This window comes from Mustela lutreola, chromosome 1 (genome assembly GCF_030435805.1).
Source record: "Mustela lutreola isolate mMusLut2 chromosome 1, mMusLut2.pri, whole genome shotgun sequence".
NCBI classification, from domain to species: domain Eukaryota; kingdom Metazoa; phylum Chordata; class Mammalia; order Carnivora; family Mustelidae; genus Mustela; species Mustela lutreola.
Window position 1 is genome coordinate 142,517,862 of NC_081290.1, and position 26,937 is coordinate 142,544,798.

General features: G+C 35.7%; 1 protein-coding gene and 1 pseudogene across 4 annotated transcripts in view; one reads left to right on the plus strand and one right to left on the minus strand.

Annotated features, from left to right (window-relative positions):
- The window catches only part of LRBA (LPS responsive beige-like anchor protein), a 742,234-nt gene that overhangs the window by 54,924 nt on the left and 660,373 nt on the right, over nucleotides 1-26,937 (plus strand). The gene's annotated exons all lie outside the window — the stretch shown is intronic.
- LOC131818717 (Y-box-binding protein 1-like) lies at nucleotides 18,690-19,513 on the minus strand (annotated as a pseudogene).

The following is a 26,937-nucleotide window of genomic DNA, read 5'->3' on the forward strand; positions in this document are numbered from 1 at the left end:
GACAAGTCTAGTTATCATCTGTCACCATACAAAGTTGTTAAAGTGTTATTGACTGTATTTGCTATCCTGTACTTTACGTAGACCCAGTGACATTTATTTTGTAACTGGAAGCTTGTACCTCTTAAACCCCTTCACTTATTTTGCTCAATCCATACTCCTTCCCCTCTGGCAAAATACCAGTTCTCTGTATTTATGATTCTGTTTCTGTTTTGTTTTGTGTGTTCATTTGTTTTTAAGATTTACATATAAATGAAATCATACAGTATTTGTCTTTCTTTGTGTGGCTTAATTTCACTTAGCATAATACCTTCTAAATCCATCCATGTTATTTCAGATGGCAAGATTTCATTCTGTTTTATGGCTGAGTAATATTCCAAGGTTTGGTGTGGTGTGGTATGTTGATGGTGGTGGTAGTGGTGTGTGTGTGCATGTGCACTGTATTCTATCTAGTCATTTATCAGTGGACACTCAGATTGCTTCCTTATTATGGCTATTAGACTTATGCTGAAGTGAACATAGGGGTGCATTTATCTTTTCAATTTGGTGGTTTTGTCTTCTTTGGATAAATAATAAGATGTAGAATTGATGCAGTATATGGTGGTTCTATTTTAAATTAAAAATTAGCTAGCGGGGGTGCCTGGGTTGCTCAGTAGGTTGAGCCTCTGCCTTCACTCAGGTCATGATTTCAGGGTCCTGGGATCAAGCCCCCATTGGGCTCTCTGCTCAGCAGGGAGCCTGCTTCCCCCTCTCTCTCTATGCCTGTCTATCTGCCTATCTGATCTCTGTCAAATAAATAAATAAAATATTAAAAAAATTAGCTAGCTTATTTCTAAAATTCCAGTATTAATGTACATGTTACATTAGTTTCAGGTATACAATATGGTGATGTTACATTAAAAAAAAAGATTTTATTTATTAGATAGAGCACAGGAGATAGTGAGCAAGCATGGCGGGGAGGAGAGGAAAGGAAAGGGAGAGGAAGAAGCAGGCTCCTTGCTGAGCAAGCTTGATTCCAGGCCCTGGGATCTTCACCTGAGCTGAAGGCAGATGCTTAACTGACTGAGCCACCCAGGCACCCCATGATTGGACAGTTTTATGCATTACTTGGTGCTCATCATGATAAATGTACTCTTAATCTCTTTCGCCTATCATCTCACATACCTCCCCTTTTTAAGTCTGGTTTTCTCTCTCTCTTTTTTTTTTTCTTTGTTTGTTCATCTTGTTTCTTAAATTCCACATTTGAGGCAAATCATATGGTATTTGTCTTTCTCTGATTTTGCTTATTTCACTTAGCATTATACCCTGTAGATTCATCCTTGTTACAAATGGCAAGATTTCATTCTTTTTTATGGCTGAGTAACATTGTGTTGTGTATATATATATATACCACATCATCTTTATCCATTCATCTATGGATGGAAACTTGGATTCCATGTTTTGACTGTTGTCTGTTTTTAATTTTTTGAGACTCATCATACTATTTTCCATAGTGGTTGCACCAGTTTATGTTCTCACCAACAGTGCATGATGGTTTCTTTTTCTCCACATCCTCATCGGCAGTTGTTATTTCTTGTCTTTTTGATACTATACATTCTGATTGCTGGGAGGTGGTAGAGTTTTATTTCTTCAACTCCATGAGACTGCTGTCTTTTCATTCTTTGAGATGGTTGTGCCCTGCTGCAATTCTCCTTCCCCATACGGTAGTTTAAAAAGTACGTCTAGGCACAGAGTTGGGGGCAGTCTTAACCACATTTGTTTCCCTTCTCCCATGGATCACACCCTAGTTTCTTCTGTTGTTCAGTGATTGAAAATAGCTGCTTTATGTATTTTGTCTAGTTTTTCAGTTGTTCATGGTGAGAGGTTAAATCCAGTTCAGTGACTGTGTCATAGCCAGTTAGAGATGTGTTATTTTTTAATGTAACCATACATTAAATTTATACTGCATAATAAATTAACCCAAAATTTAGGGGTGTAAAAAGAACACATCTTTTACTACAGAATCTCAACAAAGTCCAGAATCTCATTTTCTAGTTCAAGTCCAAGTATAGGTAAGACTCCTTGGGTATAGTTTCTTAAGTAAAGCTTTTTGTAGTCTATTACTCTAGTTCTTTATTTTTTATGTTTTTTAAAGTTAAAATTTATTTTTAAAAAATGATCTGTACACTCATTATGAGGCTCGAACTCATGACCCCAGAATCAAGAATCACATGCTCTTTGACTGAGATGGCCAGGCACCCCTCCTGTAGCTCTTTAGAGGTATAAAGCTAGAAACAAGTTATCTGCCCCCATTCCAACGTGTAATGGTGTAGTAGCATTGGTCTCTAGCAGAATAACTGCCATACATATTCCTGTTTAAAAAAGGATGGAACACATAAGGGGCCCACTTGTCTCTAGTAGTTCTGAAATCCAGCTGGGCAAACAGTTCCTTGGTTTGATCTCTCTCTTGGAATAATTTTCCATGGCTTTTTGTTTGGCCTCTTAGTTCTTTGTTCTGCCATCTGAATCATGTTCCCTCTTACAGAGAGCTGGCATATCTAGATAGCTGAGCAGAAGTTTCAGCTTGCTTCCGGTCAGTAGAAATCTGGGGGCCCAAAGGCGAATCCTTATCTGTCAGTCTGTAGTTTTTTCAGTCCAGCCTGGCAGTGTTTCTGCACATACACCTTATAAAATAACTTTGTGGGTTTCTCATTGATCTTCTTGAGGTTCATTCTTTTGTTCATTGAACAAAAGCTTTATCCACAAATACCTATGAAGTATGGATTTGTTGAAGAGGTTTTACTGTATATAATTGTTGAACAGTCTCTAAAGGCTGTCCTCATGTCTGATTCTGGAGTTCAAAGCTCATGAGGCAAGTGGTCAGGAAGAGAATATGGATATAAAGTACAGGAGAGCAAGAATAAGCTGGAGTCCACAAGTATAAGTTGGCATCCACAAGGATGCCACAAGACTAAAACCTTTGTCAGACCTTGTTTGTTTCTGACCTTGATGGTTAGTGGCCTATAGGAGTTGGGTTTCTTTGTCATGATACTTTTATTGGGCCTAGTATTATGAGAAGATGAAAGAAAATAGAGGGGTAGGTGGCGCAATGGTGCTGTATAAAGTACTTTAAATATTTGGCTTATTAGGATAGATTTTTAGAAGTTAAGTTGCTGGATCAAGTGGTATGAATGTTTCATTAAGGCTTCAGTGGCTTTTAAAGCTACATATCATTTCAGAAGGCTTGTATTAATATGTATTCCCATGGTGGAATATCAGTTTTATTGTACCATTGTATACATACATATGTTTATTTAAATACCTTTTTTTGATCATCTGTTACATTCAGATAGATGCACAGAATAACTAGTTACCTTCAGCGTTTTCATGTTGGCACTCAAGACACTTAAAATGTGTCTTAATGTTAGTGTTTTATTATGTAGGTGTATGCTTTTGGTTCTATGATGTTTTCTTGGTAGTACTTTGCATATATCTCATTGTTAATTTTGCCCATGGAACATGAATACTATCTCTACCCAATGAGTGCATCTTATATTTGAGTTCATAGTTCTGCTTGATTAATATTTGTTGATAGATTAGTTTGAAGTGATCCACTAATTTGGAGTGATCTATTTGGTATTCTGCTCTTGTAACCTTTAATTCATTGCTGCTGCTTAAAAGCATTTCTGGTTAATTTTTAACTTAGAGCTATTGAAGATTGGTCAAAGCTGTCAAATTTCTGTGTGGGCAGGATAAATATAGTTAGTACTCTCATTTTAGATAATGAAGTTTTAAATTCAGTTTTAGAGGATTGTATGGGTAACCTGTAAGTATAAACTTCATTAATGTTAATATTTTAAAAAATAATGCCTTTTATGTTAACTTAAAAATGATAAATATGGATGCCTGGGTTGCTCAGTTGTTAAAGTGTCTGCCTTCAGCTCAGGTTATGATCCCAGCGTCCTGGGATTGAACCCTGCATTGGGCTCTCTGCTCAGTGGGAAGCCTGCTTCTCCCTCTCCCACTCCTGTGCTGTGTTCCCTCTCCTGCTGTATCTCTCTCTGTCAAATAAATGAATAGAATCTTTAAAAACATATTTTAAAAAATGATAAATTTTTAGGGCATTAGTTGATTTCATTATCTACTTTTAATCCCTAAACATTGTAATTAACAACATGTAGAGCCATATCTAATTCAGTAGTGCAATAGTTTTCCCTTCTCCCCTTTATATTTTTATTTTTTAATTTTTTAAAAAGATTTTATTTATTTGACAGAGAGATCACAAGTAGGCAGAGAGGCAGGCAGAGAAAGAGGGGGAGACAGGCTCCCTGCTGAGCAGAGAGCCTGATGCGGTGCTCAATCCTAGGACCCTGAGACCATGGCCTGAGCCGAAGGCAGAGGCTTAACCCACTGAGCCACCCAGGTGCCCTCTCCTTTTTATTTTTTAAAGATTTTATTTTTGGTAATCTCTTCATGCAACATGGGACTTGAATGCACAATCCTGAGATCAGGAATCAAATGTTCTACCTACTGAGTCAGCCAGGCACTCCCTTTTTTAGTTTGTAAATACTTCAGTGTGTATCATTAAAAGAATAAGGTCTATTAAAAAAAGTAATCAAACCGCAGTGTCATTATCGTTCTTAAAAACAGTTCATAATAGTTCCTAAACTTAATCAATATTCTCTGTTTATAATTCCTTCATGTTCTGTATTTTTAAAATATAGTTGCTATATTCAAATCATGAACCATATAAAGTATACACATTTTATTTGGTATATGTATCTTTAAATCTTTTTCAATCTGTAGATTCTCCTCACCTTCCTATTTTCTTGTCATCTTTCTTTTTTTTTTTTTTCCCCTATAGAATTGGGTTTTTTTTTTTTTTTTTTTTTTTTTTTTTTTTTTTTTACCCCCTGTGGAAATTTCCACAGTCTGAATTATTTTCTGTAAACTGATCATGGCTTGATTAGATTAAGATTCAACTTTTTTGGTCTGAAAATCCTTTATAGGCAGACTTTGTATTTAATATTGTATCCCACCAGGGAGCAGCACATGAAGTATGGTGTGTCTTTTTCTGTGATGTTGAGATTAGTGGGTGTGAGATGACGAATCCAGTGGGCTTAGGTCTTGTTAGTTTGATGTATCTGTTTGAAAGTTTGCCTTTCACTGAATGGCTTTAGCAGTCATTAATAACTATTGCTTAAGCCCATTATTTCATCAGGGGTTCCAAATGATGATGTTTTAGGTCTATCATTTTCTGCATTCATTAGCTGGAATTTTCTATAATGAGGAACTTTATAAAATCAACAGTTCTGTTATCTCTAGCAAAGGAGGGTAAATGCTTCATTCTTTATTCCAGTTTTCCACTTTTCAGAATGATAAAGTGGGTTTCTTTAAGGGGAATCACTAATAGTTTACTTGGCAAAATATTGATGCAAATTTTCATTCAGAAATCTTTTTTTTTTTTTTTTTAAATATTTTATTTATTTATTTGACAGAGAGATCACAAGTCGGCAGAGAGTCAGGCAGAGAGAGAGAGAGAGAGAGAAGCAGGCTCCCGCTGAGCAAAGAGCCCGACGCGGGGCTCGATCCCAGGACACTGAGATCATGACCTGAGCCGAAGGCAGCGGCTTAATCCACTGAGCCACCCAGGCGCCCCTCATTCAGAAATCTTATCTTACGTTTCATCACACAGTTATGGAACAGAATTATTTGAAGTTTTTACTCTCATTAGAAAAAGTATTGGTTTTATAAATTTTGCTTCTTTTGAAGTTTTAATGTAGAACAAAATGATTAGACTTGATAACTAGACCAATTATTGATATATTTTTAAAAATAACGATTTCTGTCCTCTAAGTTTGCCACTTTTAACACTATAAGAAGATACTCGATCAAACTATTAATTTACAGAAAGTGAAGCCATGTAATCTGAACCAAGAGAGAATGTGACACTGAAGCACTTTGGTGAGAGTGTATTGCTATTGGATAAAATTTCAAGTAGGAAATAACTGCATTGTTTGTTATCAGGTAGTCAAATTAGTATATTTCACTTCATTGCTTTTAGAAAATGAACTTTTATTTTACATGGAGTGCCATAGAAGCTAGAAAAAAATTGCTTTAGTCTTAAAATACTTATTTTCTTTGAATGGGAAACATTTTTATTTATAAACATGTAGTGTTAGAGGAAATGGGATTTTTTTTTTTTTTGCATTTCTTTTGGCTTTTTTTAAATAGAAAATTTGTTAATAAGTACAAGAAAGGGTAACTTTATGATACATTCAGAGTTGCCAAACCTATCTAAATACCTGGTTCACTCTGTTAAATTCTGATCATTTTATTTTTTCCAGTTGGTGACTTTGCTTCTGTTTAACTCTTCTACAGTGCTTACTTTATGTTTGCCGTGGAGAATCATTTTTTAACCGTTACCCTAATATTTACTGAACCTATTTGAATACTGACTTAAATGTATTTTTGTTTATTTAAACCATTTGCTAACTTTTTAGAATATATGTACAAAATGTGAAGTTTTAAAAGAAAGTTTTATAATTAGGTCTTTACTAAGTAGCCTGGCTTTTTAAAGCTATTGGACAGACTGGTTCTATGCATACTACTTCAAATGCCCGTAAAATGGTGCTGATCTGTTTCATTTTTGTAGTTTCGATGTTTTATAAGAAAATCTATAAATATGTTGTGTTATAAACTTTGGATTATTTTGTCAGTAATCATAATGGCACAGAGGTGCATTATGCCAGCATGGTGTAAATCTGTTGTTCATCTTAGTTTAATCACATTTATATTTTCTTCCCAGTCTGTGGGCTAACATTTAGTGTACTAATTTTTTTTTAATAACATGTAAATTCTTTCCCCATACCTCTTTGGGCCAGTCACGTAACATGTGTAAAATGGTGGGTGAAATTAGAGCTCTTAAATTTTCAGTTGTTGTAACTGTTTGCTAAATAAATTTCAGTTCGTTTTAAGATTAGGTTGAGAATGGTATTTTGTCATGTAAGTACTCTAAACTGAAAGCATTCTTCTTTTTCTTTTTAAATAGAGATTTTATTTATTCTCTTGACAGAGAGAGATAGTGGGAGAGGGAGAAGCAGGCTTCCCATGGAGCATGGAGCCCGACACAGGGCTCTGCAGGGCTCCATCCCAGAACCCTGGGATCATGACCTGAGCTGAAGGCAGATGCCTAAAGACTGAGCCATCCAGGCACCCCTCTTTTTTTTTAAAGATTTATTTATTAGAGTGCCTGGGTGGCACAGTTGGTTAAGCATGGGACTTTTGGTTTTGGCTCAGGTTGTGATCCCAGGTTTGTTGAGCTCTGCCTCAGGCTCCATGCTCAGTTGGGAGTCTGCTTGAGATTCTCTTTCCCTGTCCTTCTGGCCCTCCCACTTGTGTGGTCACGCTCTTGTGCTTGTAGACTCTCTCTCTCTCTTTCTCTCATAGGGGTGGGGCTGGGGAGGGGAATTATTAGAGTTATTGAACTTTATCAAATTTGTGTTGTATTGAGTTGGGGGAAATTAACATAGCCTGGATGAGGTAGAAAGAAGACATATTCAGAGATAACATCATAAAGATGCTCAGGCCCCTGCAGAATTCTGATTGGCCTGAATTATATCACAACCATACCACTGCAATGGTATATCTGATGGTATGTGATAATATTATTGTCTAACCTGTGAAATTGAGCACCATTATTGACATCCCTATCAGGACTGTATTAGGTCAGTTAAGAGTTTAACAAGTATCAGGGTTTTAACAGTTCAGAGTGGGGAATCACTACCTTCTTTTTGGTTTTTTAGAGGCAAGAAGTGAGCCAAACTTTGAATTTTAAGAAGGGAGAGCAAAGGCAAGGAAGTAGAATTTTAAAGTTCCTTCTTGTTATAATTCAGTAGTCTGAACTGGATTCACTGGTGATTGTATGGGAACAAAACGGGAGTTGAGGCTCTTTGAGATTTTTGCAGGGTGGGCCTGGTGATTGGAAATGTATTCTGTAAATGATGTAGAGTTATGATTATTTTTTTTTTATAGGGGTAATTACATGGTTAAAATGCTCTTGAGAAGCTTGGTATGAGTTCTGAACTAAATTGGAGTTATTTTTTGGTGAGAGAATTTTTTCATATATATAATATATTACTGATTTTAACTCCTATTCATCCCAATTAAATTGGGCTTTTATTAAAATCAGTATGTAGTTGATATTTTAGTGTTATAAGTGAATAGTAGATCTTAAATAACTAATAACGAGATGAAAGCTTATGTTTCTATGTTGTTTAGATATCAAGGCCATGAGTTTCTCTCTGGCCTCAGCCTGGGATTTCTGATGGCAAGATACTGAGGAAGTCATTTAAATATTAATTCTCACTAAAGCCATCTCATTTTAACCCCATTCTTTGTACTTTCTGTTTGCTGATAGAAAACACACAGTTATAGCTGTTTTGGGAAATACAGATTCATTGCCATTAGTATGCTTTTGGTTGGGAAAATTTGTTAACTCTTAAATACTTCAACTTCTAGCACTGTTTACCTTTTTGGTTTTATATTATGTTAAACTACCTGAAAGAATCCTGCTTTGCCATTTAGTCAGTTTGAACAGTTAAAACAAATATCAATGTAAGAGCAAGAAGGGAAACCTTATTAGCATATATGAGAGTGAGCTACAAAAATATCACTTGAATATTTTGCTTTTAGTATGTTTATTTGGTAATTAGAGTTGATTCATTAAATTCTCCTTCCCAACTCATCTTCCACCACAGTCTCCACTCTGTTCTTCTTTATTTTTGCGGGTAAAACACTCCACATAATACTGAGAAAGAAAAAGAAAATGAAGGTGGATTATGTATTAAAGATCATATATATATATATTTTTAAGATTTATTTATTTATTTTAGAGGGAGAGAGTACATAGCAGGAGGAGCAAAGGGAGAGGAGGGAGAGAAAGTGCCAAGTGGACTCCATGCGGAGTGCTGAGCCCAACTTGAAGCCCGATTCCAGGACCCCAAGGTTACTACCTGAGCTAAAACCATGAGTCAGATGCTCAGCTGTGTTACCCAGTTGCCCCTAAGGATCATCTTTATTGATACCAACATGTTAGTTGGGTATAGTATCTGAGCCAGTATGAGTGATCTGTGGGATGGTATTTTTCCTATATTTCCTGGGCTGTCAAATATAATGACCGTTTTTTGGTCTTTGTTTAATATTTTATATAGATAATACATTAATAGATATAGATATCTATATCTATATCTACATATAGATATCTATATCTATATCTACATATAGATAATACATTAATATTCAAAAAAATGAATACAATGACATTTTTCTTCCCCCTCTGTTCCTTATGTTTTCAGCACACATTTTCTCTGCCAAATCATCCCCCTCCAAATTAATTCAGCTTTTGCTAAAGAAAACCTGAAAAATAACTGTTAACACCTCATCTATCTTTCCAAATTTTCTTTAGGTTTTTATGAACAAATAGAAAATGTCTGCATGTTTTTCCTCCTTTTAATGATATTTTCAAGGAAAACCTCCTTGATACTGTTCTTAGTGGTGATATTTTAGATCCAACACCAAAAACATGGGTAACAAAAGAAAAAATAAAAAAGTGGGACTATTACATTAATTGGGTAGAATGGACATTTTAACAATGTTAATTCTTCCAAGCAATGAACTTAGGATGTCTTTCCATTCATTTGTGTCATAGATTTCTTTCATCAGTATTTAATGCTTTTCATTGTACAGATCTTTTACCTTCTTGAATTTATTCTTAATTATTTTATACTTTTTCTTGCTACTATAAATGGAATTGTTTATTTAATATCTTTTTAAGATATCTCCTTGTCAGTGTATAGAAAATGCAGCTTACTTTTTGAATGTTGATTTCATGTCTTGCAACTGTTAATGAATTCATTTTTACTGTTTTAACAGTTTTTGGTGGAGTCTATAGAATTTTCTATAGGATCCTGTCATCTTCAAACAGATTAATTTTTCCTTTCCAATTTGGTTGCCTTCTATTACTGTATTTGCCTAATTGTTCTGGTTAGGCCTTCCAATATTTTTTAAAAGTGGCAAGGTTGTCACCCTTGTCTTATTCCTGATCTTAGAGGAAAAGCTCTCTAGCTTTTCACTGTTGATCAGAATAGGTCATTTAAAGAGCTTTGAGAACCAGGGGAGCGCTGGAACCAGGTACTGGAACTGTGGAGTTAATACCACCAGAATATTCTTTTTCGATTTATGATGTAGGTGACTTTCTCTGTATACATGGCAGGGAAGATGTCTGCTGGAAGCTGCCAATGTAAATATCTTTATAGCTTTTGTCCCCAAAGTGCAAAAGCCTATCTTTTAATGTCTCAATTTAAAAAGAACCCAACATCTTGGGGGTTCCTGGGTGGCTTAGTTGCTTAGGTATCTGACTCTCAATTTCAGCTCAGGTCATAATCTCATAGAGTTGTGAGATTTAGCCCTGGGCCACACTGAGACCCAGTGTGGAGTTTGCTTCAGGTTGTTTCTCTCTCCCTCTACCCTTTCCTCTCTCTATCCTCTCAAAAAAAAAAAAAAAAAAAATCTTTGTAATGATTTTTGATTGGCCTGAATTAGGTCACATTTTTATCCCTGGACTAATCATTGTAACCAGGAGAATGGAGAACTGTATGTGCCTGAATTAAGTGCCCTCTCTGGTCTAGCTGTGAGGTAGCAATCTCATTGCCAGGAGAATGCTGTGAAGGGGATGAGGGATGAAAGGAAGAGTGAGTGTAATATTGACAAAACAACAGATGTCTATGATGATAGATATTTCAGTTGTCTCCAATTATTCTTCTATTGTAAATATATTTCTTGTTTTCGTATTTGATGATTCTGCCTAGTTTTTTTTTTTAAAGACTGACTTGAGAGAGAGAGAAAGAGAGAGTACATACCTATACAAATGAGGGGAAAGACAGAGGGAGAGAATTTTCAAGTAGACTCCCCACTGAGAAGCCCAATTTGGGGCTTATCTCGTGACCCATGAGATCATGACCCGAGCCCAAACCAAGAGTCTGACGCTTAACTGACTGAGCCATCTAGGTATCCCTGATGAATCTAACTACTTAAGAATATTAATGTGAAATTATTATAGAGATCTAAAATTTCGGGGCGCCTGGGTGGCTCAGTGGGTTAAGCCGCTGCCTTCAACTCAGGTCATGATCCCAGGGTCCTGGGATCGAGCCCCGCCTTGGGCTCTCTGCTCAGCGGGGAGCCTGCTTCCTCCTCTCTCTCTGCCTGCCTCTCTGCCTACTTGTGATCTCTCTCTGTCAAATAAATAAATAAAATCTTTAAAAAAAAAAAAGATCTAAAATTTCATCTTTTGTGGAAAAAAGTAATATAGAGATTTCTTTTACATATTATAAATTTTGCTGTGCTTCAAAATAGGACTGGTTGCTAAATTATAAAGTGAAGTGTGACCATTTTTAAAAATTTAAAATTTTTTTTAAATTTTAATTTTTTATTGAAGTGCAGTTGACAATACAGTATTTTGTTAGTTTTGGGTACATAACATAGTGATTTGACAGTTTTATACATGATGCAGGGCTCAACAGGAAAAATACAGTTACTGTCTGTCACCATACAACATTATTACAATATTACTGACTTTATTCCCTATGCTGTACTTTTCATCCCTGTGACTTATTTATTTTAAATCTGAAATTTTGTACCTTTTATTCTCCTTTACCCATTTTCTCTAACTCTCTCCCTCTACAACCACCAGTTTGTTTTCTGTATGTCTGTTTATGTATTTTGTTCGTTTGTTTTGTTTTTTAGATTCCACATGTAAGTGAAATCATGGTATTTGTCTTTTATTTTATTTTTTTAAAAATATTTTATTTATTTATTTGACAGACAGAGATCACAAGTAGGCAGAGAGGCAGGCAGAGAGAGAGAGGAGGAGGAAGGCTCCCTGCTGAGCAGAGAGCCCGACATGGGGCTCAATCCCAGGACCCTGAGATCATGACCTGAGCTGAAGGCAGAGGCTTTAACCCACTGAGCCACCCAGGCGCCCCATGGTATTTGTCTTTTAAAATAGCATGGAAGCATTGAGAGAATGATAGTAGAGCTGGGCTTAGATTAATAGGGATCTTAAGGTATATGTGATGTTATAGTTTTAAACATTTTTATATGTGATCAGACCCAAATACTGAATTAATTGATTACATTATTGAATACTCGACATTTTGCTGTCTCATATCTTAGGATGTTTTGATTCCAAGTAATATAAGTTCAGTGGACTTTGGAATGGTTGTCACATAGTGACAGATTTCTGATTTTTAAAATATGTCATTCCTATAAATCACTAGTTTGCTAGATTGAACTAGCAAGCTATTATAGAACATGGCAATATTTACTGTGGATGAATGCAAATTTGAAAAGGTTCTGTGTATGATGGTTTAAATGATTTATTAGCTTTCAGTGCACACATGAATCCAAAGTTATGTAATGGATTTAGAAAATTTCATTTCCTGTTTAAAGGTTCAAATTTGCATATTCTATAATGCAAGTATTTGATCTGACACAATAGGATATATAGTTAAACTCTGTGATATTAATACATCCTTAATCATTTTTTGGTATATTATATGACGGACTTTTTTAGATGTAGGACAAGTGATTAAACATACCACATGTTCTTTTTTGTTTGTTTTGTTAAAGAAATGGTGACTGTGTTTCTTCACACATGGCTTCAGAATTTGTGCTCACCAGAGTTTCTTTGCTCTTTTATTTGGGCTGTTAGATGAAGTGAGAACTTCATCTAGGTTAATAAATCTTTCTTTTCAATGGGAACAAGTAATCCTAGGTTATACCTCACATGAGTTACTTATTTTTTTAAAATAAAACTTCTTATTTTGAGATAATTGTAGATTCACATGCAGTTGTAAGAAATACTAGAGAGGGATCCCTTGTACCATTTACTGTCTTTCCCCCAGTGGAAAAATCTTACATAACTACAGTATAATATTGACATCAATATAATCAACATATGGAAATTTACATCATAAGGTTCTGTGCAGTTTATGGGTTCTTCCTTTTGATGTCAAATCTGAGAACTTTTTGCCTAGTTTTAAATCCTGAAGATTTTTTCTTGTGTGTTTTTATAAAAGTTATTTTTTACCTTTAAATCTGCAGTTTATATTGTTGGTTTTTTTGTAAAGTAAGCTACTTAGGTGAAAGTTCATCTGTTCATTTATGGATATTTAATTACTCAGCACTGTTTACTGAAATTCCTCTATTGGCTTACTTTTGTACCTTTGTCAGAACTCAGTTGGGCATATTTGTTTGGGTCTACTTCTGGATTCTCTATTCTGTTGTATTGATTTATGCGTCTGTTTCTTAGGCACTACCTCATAGTTTAGCTACTGTAGCTATATAGGTCTTGAAATTGGGTAAACTAATTTCTCCCACTTTATTTTTATTTTTCAAGATTGTTTTTGCTATCCTACTTCCTTTGCTTTTCAATATCAATTTTAAAATAATCTTTTTATGCCTGTAGAAATCTTGCTGAGATTATGATAGGAATTGTATTTGATCTGTGTATCAGTTTGGGGGAGAATTAATATCTTATAAACAGAGTATGTCTCTACATGTATTTAGATTTTCTTTTATTTTTTTTAATTCTCATTTTGTTGTTTTCAACATCCAGGTGCTGTGTGGGTTTTGGTAGATTTATTTATTTAATTTTAATTTTTATTTTTTTTAAAGATTTTTATTTATTTACTTGATAGAGAGAGATCACAAGTAGGCAGAGAGGCAGGCAGAGAGAGAGGGGGAAGCAGGCTCCCTGCTGATCAGAGAGCCTGATGTGGGGCTCGATCCCAGGACCCTGGGATCATGACCTGAGCTGAAGGCAGAGGCTTAACCCGCTGAGACACCCAGGCCCCCTGGGTTTTGGTAGATTTATATTTATATCTCAGTATTTCAGAGTTCTTTGAGCAATTGTAAATAATACTGTATTTTTTTTTTATTTTAAAGATTTTTATTTATTATTTATTTGTCAGAGAGAAAGAGTGAGTGAGCACAAACAGTGAGAAGAGCAGGCAGAAGGAGAAGCAGGCTCCCAGAGCCAGATGTGGGACTGGATCCCAGGGTCCTGGGATCATGATCTGAGCCGAAGGCTTAACCAACTGAGCCACCCATATAGAAATGAATGCAGTTGATTTTTTAAAAATAATTGACTTTTTATAGATTCTAACCTGTGACCTTGCTGAACTCACTACTAGTTCTAGGAGGTTTCTTCTTCTTCTTCTTCTTCTTCTTTTGAAGCTTTTTTGAGAGAGAGAGCACATAAGCAGGGGAGAGGGGCAGAGAAAGAGGGAGAAGCAGACTCCCCACTGAGCAAGGAGTCAGATTCTGAGGCTCCAGGATCATGACCTGAGCTGAAGGCAGTCACTTAACCAACTGAGCCATCCAGGCGCTCTGAATTCTAAGAGATTTTTTGTTAAATGTCTTTGGATTTCTGTATAGATAATTGTGTTATCTGTAAATAGAGGCAGTTTGTTTCTTCCTTTCTGATCTGCATGCCTTTTATTTCTCTTCTTGCCAATTATTGCCTTGGTTGGAACTTTAGCGCTGTGTTAGGAGTGGTGAGAGTGTATATCCTTGCCTTGTTCCTGATTTAAGGGGAGAGCATTCAGTTTTCTATTATAAATTACAGTGTTAGATGTGGATTTTATGTCGGTGTTCTTTACCAAGTTGAAGAAGTTTCCCTTTATTCCTGTTTTTCTCAAATGCTTTTTTTTTTTTTTTTTTTTTTGGCATCAGTTGATACGATAATGTGATTTTTCTCCTTTAGTCTATTAAAAAGGTGGGTTACATTGATTTTTGCATATTGAAATAATGTTGTATCCCTGGAATAAAATCCATTATGTCATGGAATTCAGTTCCTCTATATTATTGAATTCTACTTGCTGTTATTTAAAGAATTTTTGTGTTTATATTCTTGAGGAATATTGATATATAATGTATTTGTACTATCTTTGTTTGATATCATAGTAGATACATAAAATGAGTTGAGAAGTGTAAAGTTCGTGTTAATTTTAAACATTTGGTAGAATTGGTGAAACAATACCAACCCTATGAATTTTTTTTTTGAGAATGTTAAAATTATGAATTTTTAAAAAAGATTTTTATTTATTTAACACACAGAGAGAGTAACAAGTAGGCAGAGAGGCAGGCAGAGAGAGAGGGGGACGAAGGCTTCCTGCTGAGCAGAGAGCCTGATGCGGGGCTCCATCCCAGAACCCTAGGACCCTGAGATCATGACCTGAGCTGAAGGCAGAGGCTTAACCCTCTGAGCCACCCAGGCGCCCTTAAAATTATGAATTTAATTTTCTTAATAGTTATAGCATTATTTAAATTATTTATTTCAATTGAGTAAGGGTGGTAGCTTGTGTTTTTTGAGGGATTGGTTATCTATACTGTCAAATTATGTGTTTAAAATTGTTCGTAGTATTCACTTGTTTTTTGTTACCTACAGGGTCTGTAGTGATAGTTCATGTTTCATTCCTGTTAGTGGTAATTTGTATTTTTTTTCCTTGTTATTTTTCAGTCCTGCTAAATTCTCAATTGTAATGATTTGTAAATTTTTTTTTTTATCTTCTTAAAGAACTAGCTCTTTATTTCATTGGTTTTTCTCTGTTGGTTTTTTTTTTCCCCCCTTTCAGTTTCATTAGTTTCTGCTCTTGTATTTATGTTTCCTTCTTTCTGCTTGCTTTGGATTTATTTTGATCTTCTGTTAGGTTCCTTTTGCTTTTTTTGGAGTAGGAGCCCAGTGTGGGACTTGAACTCATGACGCTGAGATCAAGAGTTTGGCAGCTAACTGACTGAGCCACCCAGGCACCCTATCTTTTCTCTTAGGTTCTTAAAATGAAACTTTAGGTTATTGATTTGAAACGCCCCCTTTTTTTCTAATATATGCTTTTAGTGCTATCAGTTTTCCTATGGGAAATTCTTTAGGTTAGTTCAAGTCATTCTACAAAATACATGCTTTAAGTTTATGAGGGAAAGAATTCTCTGGTCATATGGGTCAAGTGAAGTTAAACAGGATTCTTTAATTGAGAACCTCTTCAAGCCTTCATGTGCAGTTTGAGCTTTGCAGAGGGGCTATACTATGTAGCTTTCCCCCACACTCCCCAGATTGATTTGATTTAGGTGGGATTATGCAAAGTACCATTCTTTCACAGGGATTATTGGATATGTTGTTGCATAGTTGGCTTGAGTAGTCTCTGATCAGTTCTCTTAATAAGGTTAATAAGTGGAGGCTTAAGGGGCTTCTGGCTGGTTCAGTTGGAGGGGCATGCCACTCTTAGTCTTGGGGTCACGAGTTCAAGCCCCAGGTTGGGTATAGGGATTACTTAAAAAATTAAAAAAAAAAAATAAATGGCCCTTAATAGAAGAATACACAGCAGCGTTGTTCTCAGTTACTTGCTTAGTTTAAAAAAAGGGAAACGAGTTTAATGAAATAATAGTTTTTTTCTTTTCTTTTCTTTTTTTTAAGTGCTTAAAAATAGATTTATAATAAAGAATAGAGCAAACAGGATATACATATACCCTCAGCTTAGACTAAATTTGCTTTTGGTTATAAAAATTTCTTTATGCATAGAGTCACATATATAATTTTATTTACATACATACATGCTATATATGTGTATATAATTATAAGTAGGTTCTTATTTTTTCTTTATCTTTTTCAATTTTGTTCTGTCTTCTGTCTTTTCCTCCCCATAGTCTGTTTATCCTCTGACCTCCTACAGGGTAACCAAAGTCCATAGCCATGTGTATAGTCATCTGTATTTTATGGACATATAATCTAGTAGACCAAGTATTCTGACAGTTGTGTGTAATAAAGGAGTTCTCAGCTAATTTGGTGAGGGTAGGCAAGGGGAAGAGGGATAAACTTAAGAAATTTTAGGAGATAGAATCAGCATTCAATTAATTGGACATTGTATAAAGGAGCTGAGTTGAAGATGACATCATGGTTTCTGCCATGTGGGTAGAATTACCAACTGGGGTAGCAATCATAGCAGGATCAGGGAGAAGATAATCAGTTATGCTTTGGCTGTGTTTATTTTGAGGCAATATGTGTGGTTGTCTACAAGCAGCAGGACACATGAGTTTAAAACCTGGGAAAGAAGCTAAGTTGAGCTATAGTAGTGTAGAGTGGTACAGAGACTTCCAGATATAGTACATAAGTACTGTAACATAAAGTACAACAGTCTGTATCTGGAGTCTCTGTGATGTGAAAGAACAGGTATAGCAGAAATAGGATGATGAGGTTATTTGAAGGTACAAAAAAATTATGATTAGAGTATGTTACTAATATTTTCAGATTTCAGGTAGGATAATTTCATGATTTAAGGTGTAATCCTCGTAGGTAGCATTGACAGTAATTGGACTTAGGAAGTCTAGATTAAAAAACTAATAATTTTAAAAAGGAGAGAGGTTGTATGATTGTGCCCTCTGTGGTGAGTTAGTTTTCAATCAAGCAGTATTCTGAAAGGTGAAGATGGTAGGGCATTTGTATATCTTGGAATGGTGGTATATCTAAGATATTGGGAAAGTGTCATGGAGTATAACATGATGGTGATTATTGTCAGTGGAGGTAGTGTGTTCGTTAAATTAATAACAGCAAAGGATTGATGATGAGAGGGTTATGATGCGACATTGAGTATTGTTTGGTATTGAAGAGTTTTAGGGACTACAGTCACATAGTTAAAATGATAGGAACAAAAAAACCCTGGAGTGTAAAACATTTTGTGGGTTAAGACTTAACACTGGATGATATCACATAATGAAGAAGGGTCTTATAAATTACAGTGATAAAAGTACAACATAAAGAACTGTCATTTTTAGCTTCCTTTGATGTTAGTTAAGTTAGTACATTACAACAGTGTGATATTTTGTTGTAAGTGGAATATGCTTTTTAAATTTGTGTATTGCTAGTATGTTGACTATTCACTAGGAAGACCAGAAGATGACAGCTTTCCTGTAACTATCAGGTGAAGTAGTTATTATTATTATTATTATTATTATTAATTTAAGACTTATTAACAGCTGCATGCCATTTGTCAACTTTAAAAAAAAAATCAAATTGTACAATTTTATTACAAATTAGAATGAAGTTCTTAAAAAATCTCAATTTGACCAGATATCAAACAATTTAAAAACCTTTAAGGGTGGGGGTTCCTGGGTGGCTCAGTGGGTTGTGTTTGCCTTAGGCTCAGGTCATGATCCCAGGGTCCTGGGATCGAGCCCTGTATCAGGCTCTCTGCTCCGCGGGGAGCCTGCTTCCTCCTCTCTCTCTGCCCACTTGTGCTCTCTCTCTGTCAAATAAATAAATAAAATCTTAAACAACCCCCCCCCCCCAAAAAAAAAAACCCTTAAGGGTATATTGAGAAAAAGCAGGTTTTTTTTTTTTTTTTTTTAAACGTGTTTGTCATTATCAAAAAAGAGGCATGTTTAGGTAAAAATAATAAAAACCCCATGCTGCATAGATAATGCAGATAGTTGTGTTTATCTGGCCACTGGGCAAAAAGCAAGTACTTAAGGTCTTCAGCTCCAATCTTTTGTTCATTTCTTACTGATGGAATTTCATATTCATTTCTTCTTATTGGTGAATTTCATATTCATTTCTTTTTATTGGATGAGGAAACCGGATGATAGTGTAAATGGTAAGCCAGCATTTACTCAGCCCAGACCTGCTCAGCCTTGGGAACAGATGAACTCTCAGCTGCTGGATAAGCTGCTTTTGTCTCTTTGCCATGGTGATGTTTAGGGTTTTCTGTACATCTGCGTGGGTAATTAAAATTACATTGGCATTGATATGGAGGTGGCTGCTAACCATGGGTCTCATCTCCTTGATTTTCCTTACTTTGTTCATTGCCTCCCTCTCTAGGCTGTCTTTGGCAAAGAGAACCCCTGCAGAATTGTGATATATAACCCAATACATACCCTGTCTCACTGGTCTACCTTGTCAGCTTTCTAACACTTTTCCATGCACAGGAGGGTTGGAAGACTGTGATTGACATCCATTGGGTCTCTGCATGTAATTAGATGGGAATTGTCACCTGCAGAAGACCTGGCTCAGTGGGATCTGGGTTTTGGGAGCACTCTCCCGGCCCTCTTTCTCTCCCCACTCTCACAATTTTGGTAATTCTGTGGGTAATTGTGGGGAGGACTGCTGTGAAGGATAGTGTAGGTAATGGTTTTGGTCTGCTGCATGTTTGCTGCCTTGCGCTAGAGCTCTGCCAGAGCCTATGTGACATTTGCTCCCTCCACATTCTTTCCTCCTCCAACATCAAACTGTACAGTCTCTGCATCTCCTACACTGTGAAGGTACTTCCTGGGGTTATTCTTCTTTATGGCAGTCTGGTGTACAAATACATCTTCTCAGTGTCATTCCTCTTGATGAAACCATTTTAATTTCTTATACATTGAACCATTTTACTGTTCCTAAAACCTTCTTTGTGATGATCTTGCTGTCCCTTCCCACAGGTGCCAGAGGATGTGAGATGGCCTAGGCTCCTCCTCTACTCCCTGCACGCTTCCTGGAGGTGTCCCCCTTGGTGTCTGGATAGCAGAGGGTGGGGACAGTTGCCTCACTCCTGGGAGTTAGAGGTCATGGTGATGGGCCAGAAGCCGTAGCTGCACCTTCTCACAGTGTGTGATGGCAACTAGACCACTGGGGGTGGAGCTGCTCAGAACTCTCTGGGGTGTGTTCTCTGTTCCTGCTACGGATCGAACTTGAAGATGCTATTCTTGAAGTGAGAGTTTTAGTAGCAAGTAGAAAGAAGTGTGAGTTCTTATATCTTCATCTAAGAGGATATGCATTAATTGAGATATGTGTTAGTTCATTAAACCCTCACAACTTTAGGAGATGGGTACCATGATTACTCTAATTCTGCAAATGAGAAAATGAGACATAGAGAGGCGAACTATCCTGGCCTTGGCCTTACACTTGGTATCTGGTAGAACTAGAAGTCAAATCTGGTCTTGCTCCAGAGGATATGCTCTTAAACACTGTTTAAGAGGAGATGTGTTTCTGAAAACTCTAAAGGTATAATTTACGGCTTATGGTTAAAAGATCTTGGACAACATACAGTTCGGAGTGACCCATGAAAGTACTTTACTATCATTAAAACTGAGACCTCATACCTAAACATAAATAATGATATTTTACTCATCTGTCCTTGGTGGTACTTGGTACTGTATACCTGATTTCTGTTTTACATCCTTACTTTGTAGGAGCTTTCATTACCTCAGTTTTGATGGGATACATCAATTGCATACAGTTTGATATTTCCCAGTAATGTACAAACTAAGAACCATTATTTTTTCCTGTCTAGTTTTCCACATAAATATTCAGTGCATACTGAGAGGATTAAAATATCTTATTTTTTCCCCTTAGATTTAAAGTAAATATATACTTATTTTGAAACATGGAAATGTGTCATAAATGCATGATTTTGAAAGTAAAAATCCTTGTACCCCCATCTTCCAAGATAATCACTACTAGTAATCTGATATATATTCCTCAGGCTCTTTCTATAGATATACTGTCATACATAATGCATAAATATGATATATGTATGTTAGAGGGGTATAAAATAGACCTTTGGCTGATTGGGAAAATCCGTATGAGGGTAAAACCAAATATCATCATCTTAGAAGGAATTTTGGAGATATAAAAATACTTGTAAAACTTCATAGAAGATTTTAATTCTTACTGAAAATTTCTTTATTGAACATTTTATTATATTTTTATACATTTCATATTCTAATTCAGAGAATACTTTCTTGGCAATGTGGAGTGGTACATTGTTCTTGTGGTCACTGAATGCACCTTTTAAAAAATTTTTTTATTTATTTGACAGAGAGAGATACAGAAAGAGAGGAACATAAGCAGGGGAAGTGGGAGAGGGAGAAGCAGGCTTCCTGCCGGGGTTTGATCCCAGGTTCCTGGGATCATGACCTGAGCTAAAGGCAGACACTTAACCATCTGAGCCCCTAGGTGCCTGAATGCACATTTGTAAGCCTAAATAGCCTTTCAGCTGATGTTGACTGAGGAGTAAGATATTATTTTGGCTAACTCTCAGTATAAAGGTTGTTGTAAAGCAAAGGCTGATGGTTATGTTGCCATCAACATAGTGAAATTACTTTCTTCTCTTCCATTTACTGACTAAGGGAAAGACTTACTGTGTTTTTTTTCAGTGTTAGGAATGATCTTAAAGATTTGTACATGAATTAAATTATAATGTAAGCTAATCTCTTATTATTTTGTATTTTGCTATTATTTATATACACTAAAACTCTGCCATAATAGGACAGATGGAGTCTAAAAATTCAGTTGTTTAAAATTTAGTATGGTGCTATCTTGAGATTAAATTCAGTAATTTTTGTCTGTATGTTTTAAAAAGCACAAAAGTAAAATAACAGTGAAATTTACTATTGTACACAGCTGAACTGAGAAAGTGTGAAATGATTAGGAGGCATTTTCTTATAATTCTGTACTCCATCCATTGATGTTTATCCTACCAGTTGAGATTTTTGATGGCAAAGTGTGGGTGGGGCAAAGGACAGTAACCAGTTATTTGAATTCAGTTATCACAGGCTTTTGCTCTATTTGTGAACACTTTTTTTTTTTTTTTTTGCTTTAAAAAAAAGAATATAATGTTCTTCCTGCAGTTTTTTTCTGCAGCTTTTAAACTTACATTAATGACAGTCTGCTTTCTTATTATTTAGCTATTTGTGTGATCAGTTATTTTTTATTTTTATTTTATTAAAAAAAATTTTTTTTATTTATTTGTTTGAGAGAGAAAGAGAATGTGAGAGAGAGCCTGAGAGAGGAGGGTCTGAGGCAGAAGCAGACTCCATACTAAGCAGGGAGCCCAATGCAGGACTTGATCCTGGGACCCCAGGGTCACGACGGGAGCTGAAGACGGTTGCTCGACTTAGCGCCCATGTTCTCAGTTATTTTTGTGTGTATAATCAATAGCTTTCATAAAACTAATTAGTTTTCGTACAAGAGGAAATAGACATTTATTCCTCAGTTACCTGATAGACTTTAATATATATAACACATATAAAGAGATTATTATCCCCCAAATGCCTGTATTTTAGAGTGAATGTGTTAAATCCAAATGACTCATCCTTTTCATATTACTGATATTGTTATGCTGGTTATTTATGATGATAATATACTTGGTAATACAATAATTTACCCCTAAATTTTAGGAATGCCTTTAGTGGTGTGTAATTGGGCCTGATACTGACACTGAAGCTGAATTTTCATATTCTTTAATTTAAAATATTATTGCATTATTAAAGAAATGTTACCATTCTGTACCTACTGTTTTGTAAATTTAGTAGTAGGTCTTGAATATCTTCACATGCCAACACATATAGATTTATATTCTTTTTAAATGCTGCATGGTATTCCCTCTTACATGGTTGTACCATTGTTTATATATCTGTTTCTGTATTGGTGGATATTTAGGCTATTTCCAGTGTTTTATTTTTATAAACAGTGCTTCAGTATATAATTTTATATCATTCTGAGCTTTTCTACATGTAATTTTGTAGATGATATTTTTATAAGTGGTTGAATTACTGGATCCTGCCTTTACTGAGATCTGTATGCCTCCCAGTTCTTAGAGTGATTGGATGTTTGAGATGAAAAAAGAACTGTCCAGGGCACCTGGGTGGCTCAGTGGTTAAAAGCCTCTGTCTTCAGCTCAGGTCATGATCCCAGGGTCCTGGGATCGAGTCCCATGTCGGGCTCTCTGCTCTGTAGGGAGTCTGCTTCCTCTTCTCTCTCTGCCTGCCTCTCTGCCTACTTGTGATCTCTGTCTGTCAAATAAATAAATAAAATGTTTAAAAAAAAAGAAAAAAGAACTGTCCAGTGTCCAGGGTTATATAGAGTATAACTTCATGCCAAAGTTCATACTGTTAGCCATTCTTGTTTGAATTTTTTCTTTGCCTTCTTCCTAATGCAGAGATGTGGAGTATGATTTCAAAGTCTGGCTGTATTTTTTTCTCAATTTCATTTTTCTCTTCTCAAAAATTGTCCTCTTGCCAGATCAGCTGCTTTTTTCATTGATAATGTCTTTTCATTTTTGTCTAAATATTTTCAGTAGTAGTTATTCTCATTTCTTCTATATTTGAAAGTAAAATTCACTTAGGTTAAATGATCTTAAACTTTATATTAAAGTTAGGTCCTAGATGGGCATCTGTTCCTATATACTTAAACATTTAACATATAATATTTGAGATAGAAATTTTTTTTTCTGATTAACTCTCAAATAATAATAAAACTCAGTAAACAGAGCTTCTGTATTCTTCAAACATTTTGGTTAATAGAGAGTTAGCATATTCTTTTTTTTAAAAAAAGATTTTATTTATTTATTTGACAGAGATGACAAGTAGGCAGAGAGGCAGGGTGGAGGGTGGGGAAGCAGGTTCCCCGCTGAGCAGAGAGCCTGATATGGGGCTTGATCCCCGGACCCTGAGATCATGACCTGAGCTGAAGGCAGAGGCTTTAACCCACTGAGCCATCCAGGCACCCTGAGGCTTGGCATATTCTGCTAAGCATTATTATTCTCCTTAAATGATATATATTATAATTTATTACTACCACAATTATAGTCCCCAAGGTATATTCAGGTTTTTTTTTTGTTATTAGACTTTAAAACCTGCCTCTTACTTATCAGAGCTTGCATTGTTTCATTTAAATAAATTTAATACCTGTAGTCTTTACTCTTTTGATTCCAAAGTATCCACCGATATCTTTGTGAAAATTTGGTATTATTATATCATTTATCTCATTAAAATTAGCCTTCTTGAAATATTATATTATTTAGATAAATGTAATACAACAGCAGTTGTTGTTTATCTAGAGATATATTTCATGTAATAGAATTGCTAAACATCATTTTACTTCTGTTGCATGTATTCAGTTTAATTGTATTTGGTTATAACTGTGATAAAAAGAGTTTCTAACATGCAAAATGAATTTTAGTCATCTAAGTTAAATGCAGTTCTGAGTCCTATTTAAAACAAGGAGTTGTCCAAGATAGCTTTTCTGATAACCCATTCTTTCATTTATGCACCATTTCCTGAATATCTATATATTAGGTTTGTGTTCTGTAAGCGGTAGAATACACATTTAATAGCAGCTGCATCAAATAGAGGCTTTATTTTTCTCACATAACGAGGGATTTGGTAGGCAGTTGCTGGTATTAGTGGTTCTGCTTAATAAGGCTTTAGGAGCTAAACACTCTCTACCTTTCCTTCTACCATTCTTAACATACTGGCTTTTTGTCTCTGCTTGTGCTTGTAAAAGCCTCATGATATCAAGATGGCTACTGTGCCTTTGGACATCACATCTTTGTTCTAGGGAGGGAAGAAGGTAAAAGAGCAAAAAGTTAGGACAGCTACATCTGTTTTCCTTTCATCAAGCAAGCTGATGTTCCCACCATTCAGCACTTCTCATATCTCTTTGCCCAGATTGGCTCATGGCTATTCAGATGCTAAGGATGCTGGAAAGGAGAGCATTTATCTTTCTAATCTCTAGTGGCAGAAAACAAGAGGAAGCTGCTAAAGTTTTTGAGTTCTTTAATGTTTTTATACATAAACTTAATAGCTTTCAAATAACTAATTACTGTTGCATTCTACTCTTTTTAAAATAAGGTTTTTCGTTGTGTGTGTGTGTGTTTTAAAGTAAGTGCTATACCCAGCTTGGGCCTTGAACTCACCACCCTGAGATCAGCAGTTGCATGCTCTACCAACTGAGCCAGCCAGGCATGCTGGTTTCATTCTTGAAATAAATATGTATTCACTCATCAGTTATAAGACTTTGGAGAAGAGATGCTGGGTTAGTCAGTCTAAATTATTTGTTACAATCTATTATATACAATTGTTATGCAGTGTCAGAAGCCTGGTTCAGCTGCATTAGTACCTTGTGAGTTTAGGCAAGTTATGTTTCAGGTTCCTCATCTATTAAGTGAAGATCATTGTGGGTTTTTTTATGAGAGATAATTAAAGATGATAATTCACATAAAGTGCTTATATTGTACTGTTGGGTCCCCCAATAATGGGTCCGTGGTCAAAGGAGTGAGACTGATACAAAGCGAAGATCAAGCAAAGCTTTATTTTGTGCCAAGCATCAAGAATCAGACCGACCATCAAACAGAACAGTCGGGGCTGCCCCTTACAGAGAGGACAACCCTTCTCTGTTTCATAGACTAGCTTTTATAGAGCAAAGGCCACGTGGTTGGGCCTGGCCACGCACAGGTGGCCAATGAAGTTGTAACACACAGAGAAAGCTGCACAGTCATGCTAGGTGACCAATTGAATTACAGTTTACCCTAGTAGACATTTGAACCAGCCTATCACCTTGGTAGCTGGGAGACAGTATGTGCCCCCACTGATAGAATTTCTCCACCTGACCTGACCCATCCTTGTATTTGGGCCATTATCCACTTGACCTAACCCACCCTTGTATTTGGGCTGTTACCTGGGACTGGTTTCCCCGACTTGCTTTTGAGTAAGTTCCCCTGGGGTGGGACAGGGTCAATTTTAAGTTTTATTGCATAAACAACAAAATGGCTGTTCAATGGAGGTGGGGCCGCTCTGGCTAAATAGGCCCTTACAGTACATAGCTTTATAGTAATCAATGTATGTATATTGTATTGTTTGTATTTTTAAATTATTTATTTTGTGTTAGAATTTTAAAAATTGAAGTATAGAAATATAGAGTAAAAAAGTTTTTCCCAACTACTATTAACTGATTGATTTGTAATCATATTAGTTATCTGTTGGTTGTGTAACAAATTATCCCCAAACTTTATAGCTTAAACAGTAATAAATATCAGCTCAAAGTTTCTGTGGGTCAGGAATTTGGGAGCAAATTGGCTGGACAGTTCTGACTTAGCATCTGTCATGAGGTTGCATTTCAGATGTTGGCTGAGTTTGCAGTCATCTAAAGGCTCAACGGGAGCTGGAAGACCTGCTTTTAAACTACTTACATGATTGGCATGTTGGTTTAAGCTTTTGGCTGGAGACCTCAGTTACTTTCCAAGTGGGCCTTTTATATAGCTACTTGAGTATCTTCATGACATGGTGACTGAATTTTTCTTAGAATGAGTGATACAAGGGAAGCCATTAAGTTCTTAATGACCTAGCTTTGAAATTTACCTGTTAGTCCAGCTGAACTCTCTTGGCACTTTGAACAACCCTAATTGTGTGGGAGGACATCTGTCTTGCTGGACTTGTGGACTGGATTGTAGAGAAAGTGACAGTTTTGTTACTTTTGATTGTTCATATTTTCTGTCCCCTAAAGTAATCTTAATTTGAGATTTTTTTCTTTGATTATTCTGTGAATCACAGAAAAGAACTTGTAAAAAAACAAATAGGTTACTTTAAATCATTCACCTGACAATTTGGAAAGCCTATTAAATGTTTCTGTAAAACATAGCTAATGCTGTGATATTCATATAATAAGCTTTAAGAACACAATTATATTACATTATCCAGTGTTTCTCAAAAAAGCTTTTGATGAATGTTATTCCTTGAAAATCTAGCGGAAAAAAAAAAAAAAGAAAAAAAGATTACATTGTCAAGTAAATTTTGGGAAATCCATGCATTGGTTATATATCTTTTTGAAACATATAAAGTAGTAAATCTCTGGGAGTTCTATCCTATGAACATCTTTAGCCTTGTTAGTCCAGTATTTCTCAGACTGGAAATCTTTTCCTTGATACTGGTTTTGTAGACATGTCCTATAGTTTAGTGAAATTTTTTAATTCTTATGAAAGGTACAGTGAACAGTGAGAGAAGAGATGTTATTTGTTACTTTCTAGTACATGTGGGGATTTTGAAAACTATAAGGATAATTTGTTATCACTAGAACATGCCTTTTGACTGATTTATAGA